The following is a 4,689-nucleotide window of genomic DNA, read 5'->3' on the forward strand; positions in this document are numbered from 1 at the left end:
TGACCTCTCTATCACATGTTGAAACACATTATTTATTGGAATAATATCATCATATCTTTCATAATTACACTAGAATAGATTAGGTTGCAAAGGCTTTCGAATCCACAGTAATAAGCAATGAATACTTACCGGCTTTACCAACTGGCAATATTTGGAGAAAACTAATCGTTGAAAAAACAATCAGAACATTGATGAAAAATTTCATTATGAACGTCTTTCAGGTCTTGATCTGAACCCTGCTAAACTTCACGTCTTTCGGGATGATAAGTCTTGATCTGAAACCTGCTAAACTTAACGTCTTTCAGGATGACAAGTCTTAATCTGAACACTGCTAAATTTAACGTCTTTCAGGATGACAAGTCTTGATCTGAACCCTGCTAAACTTAACGTCTTTCAGGATGACAAGTCTTGATCTGAACCATGCTAAACTTCACTCCTTTCAGGATGACAAGTCTTGATCTGAACCCTGCTAAACTTAACGTCTTTCAGGATGACAAGTCTTGATCTGAACCCTGCTAAACTTAACGTCTTTCAGGATGACAAGTCTTGATCTGAACCTTGCTAAAGTATTGAAATTATTACTTAATTCTTAATTAATTTCTTTTTTGAGAATTATGTATCAATATCTAACTATTTTTTAAGTGTCAATAATTCTTAATTAATTTCATTTTTAAGAGGATGTTGATACACCGAAATATGAAGTATTATAGCATGATATCAATATATTCAATATTAATAGGCTATTGTTCCTCGATACTTTATCTCTGTCCACGTAAAGTATACGGCAGAGGATGAAAGAGTCTAAAACACCTAGAATATACATAAAACGAAACAATCATAAACAACGCTCGGTAAAAGATAAAATTCACAAAGAGCAACTTTCGCGTTTAAAAAAACATACGCAACTATTACTTACCGTACTCTTTTAGTTTGCAAAAGCAATCTCGAAAAGAAGCCCATTTGGAAAAGAAGCCTATCCGTTGAACAGAAGCCCACCTATGAGTACTAAAATTGAAGGTGCACGTGGGCTTCTTTTCGTGGTTTTATAGTAGTCTATTGAATTAAAAAATGAATGCCATACAACAATATCTCTCTTTAAAAAGAAAAACAATATTCATTTTCCATCAAACAAACAAAATATCCGTAGGGGTTCAAACAATTTTCAAAAGCATTAGCATTCTGTTTCTTCAAATGAGCGTCCTGTTCTCGTACATTACGAACTTACCTTTTTCACACAAAAACGGACGTTTCGAGGAACATTCTTTACTATTCCAATAACCCTCTGAATTGCATGTCATTTCAACGCAATCTTCATTGCCTTTACTTGGTTCACCTTGGCGCCAATCTCAGAAAAAATAATTTTTAAAAAGAGATAAATAACCGTTCCCTTCACATATAGAACCAGTCGTTTAACAGCATTGAAAAATGAACATTAAACAACATTTTCGGGTAGACGTCATTTTATTAGAGTCCTCCACTGAATGTCAAGAATCTACTAAAATTATTTAAACAACTAAAACAATTATCTTATTACTTCACCGATCATAAAAATTGTTGTCGAAGCTAATGTTAGATAAGTAGGAAGAATAACAGAAATCGTCCTTACTGAAATACACTACTGGTTCAGTGCTTATCCACTAGAATTCCATTTTGATATCTCAATGTCATTCAGACCAATCCATGTTTTACTACAGTCGTCTCCTTCAAGATTAGGATAAATAAACTTCATCTGCTGAAGTTATATAAACTAACCCTGCTTCCTCCGCCTTACACTTTTCCTTTGCTTGGTGCCAAGTACGCGTTTCACTGAAATATTTGTAGCAGCTTCCTTCGAATAAACTACACGAAGTTGGACATCCACCTGATGAACGAACAATTACGGTATAGCTTTAGGTTGCCAAAATATACATTGTATCGATAAAATCTCTTTTGCCAATGTAAAGATTTTTCATTCATTTATTTTGTCTCCATAAAAATACAATTTACAAAACATGGACAAAGAACAAGAAAAAAAAACACGAAAAAAAAACAGGCAAAGACAGGATTGTCAAAATAACCCACTACAGATTACTAGTATTAGGCCTAATGGTTTTGTATTGTATTTTAAACACTACCGTAATGTAACTTATCATTGGCTTCAGAAGGAATAAGAAGGACAACAATATATACTTCCAAAATTCGACTGTACATTTTAGTGTGATTTGCAAACAGAATCGATGTGTGATGCACTATCTGATGTTCGTCATGATGTGCAGTGCTAAAAAATAATAACTTGTATTATTATATTTGTTTTGTTTGGCTGTATAGACCTAAATTTTAAGAAAATTAATGGTATCTCAGTATTATTTTAATAACATCACAGTCTGTGAAAATGTAAATTTCATGATACGTAGGCCTAATATCAATTTAATTTCGGGACTCGTTAGTAATAAAATGAAACAAAGCATCTACTTAGTCGTTAAAGAAGACTTTATAGGAAGAATCCTACTTTATTTTAAATGATCATATTGTTTGGTTAACATAATACATACTGAATCACTTTATTAGGTTATCGATACATGCTGTGCCAAGCTCTTGGCATTGAATAGTAGATGTGTAGGTAGTTATTATGTAGTAGCGGAAAAACAATCCGCAAAACAAACTTTTTTTTTTATTTCTGCGGTTTTATCAATGAAGTCAGCAATTCCTATGTTTTCCAAAACGTATGCCCACTGTATGTAAGGCATATTTCATACTATACTAAATACTTGGTAATACAATAGATCATTGTACCTGGATGGTGTCACCAAAGCCTGTGTTAGAAGGTATAAGTCTACACGTGTTGATTTACTGTATAATATGCCTAACTACTGTTATCACACATTTTTGAAGCGACTTGGGATATAAATGGATAGACAGACAGACAAACCCCACACCTACTAAAAAAAATGGAGGAGCACATGGGCTTCTTTTCGAGGTTTTATGGCAGTCTACTTGTTTAGGCATAATGCCTGACATTTTCAATCTTCTAAATATCTCTCTTTCAAATAAAAGAAAAACAATATTCATTTTCCATTAAAAAAAATATATCCGTAGAGGTTCGAACCCAATCTAGAATCTAGATTTCCAGGGACCTTGCAGCTCTATTTTAAACAGTTGGTGTGCCGTGCGTTGTTATGCAAATTAGTTTGTGCAGGTGTCGTGTAGTGAAGATGGTATTGTTAGTCATTCGTGGTTAACACGCCACACTGTTAAATTTTGATGTTGTTAATCTTTATTAGAAATTCAAATCATGTAAAGAAACAATTTTCCGGGCGGGAACCTAACATTATCACAATAATTATCATAGGTGATTATGTTTTTCAAAGTTAAGTGCAATTTCCGGGAACCTTGCTCTATTTTCATTCTTAGCTCTGCCCCAACCATGGTTGGCTAGTAGGTCTAATGGAGACCTAATATTTAATTTCATATTTCAATAAATAGGTGCACTTTCCGGAGACAAGCTCTATTTCTATTGTCCTGTCTTATAGTTTGTTTCATATAATTTCAAATCATGTAAAGTGCCATTTTCGGCCGAGAACCTAGCAGCTCTATTTTTAAAATTGTCTTTGCTCATCCCCGACCGTGGTGGGGTACTGAAGACTTTTACACATTTTGTTTTAATTGATGTCATTTCCGGGGACATTGCAGCTCACATTTACCAAATTAATTAATTATTCACTTTAAAAAAAAATGGAATTAACAATTTATAGTTTTTAATATTGTTTGATCACTGTAAGTTACTTTATTTAAACGTTCATATCATTTTTTAAACCTATTACTTTACATTTAAGTGAGTAGTTTGTCTTATGGTTGTATTTTTTTTTAATGAATAAAAAAAAAATGTATTATTTAAAAAAAAATGTATCCGTAGAGGTTCAAACCCACGTACCCAATCTAAAGCTGAGAGCACTCAAACCTGAGCATTACCCGTTACGCCACAACGTACATGAGTGAACAGCTGATAGTAGTCTATTTATACATGTATTACGCAATTCATCATTACGTCATAAATATCGTATTAACCTTTCTAAAACCAAATTGATCAGTTAGCTCAGTCGCCTGAGGGAATTGTGTTAACACACCGTATGTCGAGGGTTCGGTTCCCACGCTGGTCGGTGGAATAGAGTTAAGGCTATGCGAGTCACTGTGTTTGGGGTATAGATAATACGTCCCCCTTTCCACCACATATCATAAGGCGTCAACATCAATGCATCTGATGATGTGCTGGAAACGACCCCAACAGGCTGTGGCAGGGCCTTAGTGCTGAGGCAGGGAGAGCACATTTAACATCTTTTTTTTTATTTCATTTTTTTCCAACCTGTATTCGATCTCGTAAATGTTATGTTTGGCGCCCTCAATTTTAAAAGAAATTAATAATTCTATTCGTTACGTATTTAGAATGGAATTTATATTCATCGCAGAAATGAATGTCATACAACTTTGTTTCTGATTTTTTTTAAAGGTCCACTTGTTTAGGCGTGGCCTGACAGTTACAACCCTCTAAAATATCTCACTTTCAAAACAAAGAAAAAAAAGTCATTATTTGAAAAAAATATGTATCCGTAGAGGTTCGAACCCAATCTTATGTATGTCGCCCTCTATATGTAAAATAAATCTTACTTCCGTGTTTTTCATCGTCGAGCCTTCCTACTTTTGTTCATTCATAAA

The sequence above is a fragment of the Antedon mediterranea genome, chromosome 11 (assembly GCF_964355755.1).
Source record: "Antedon mediterranea chromosome 11, ecAntMedi1.1, whole genome shotgun sequence".
Classification (NCBI taxonomy): Eukaryota; Metazoa; Echinodermata; class Crinoidea; order Comatulida; family Antedonidae; genus Antedon; species Antedon mediterranea.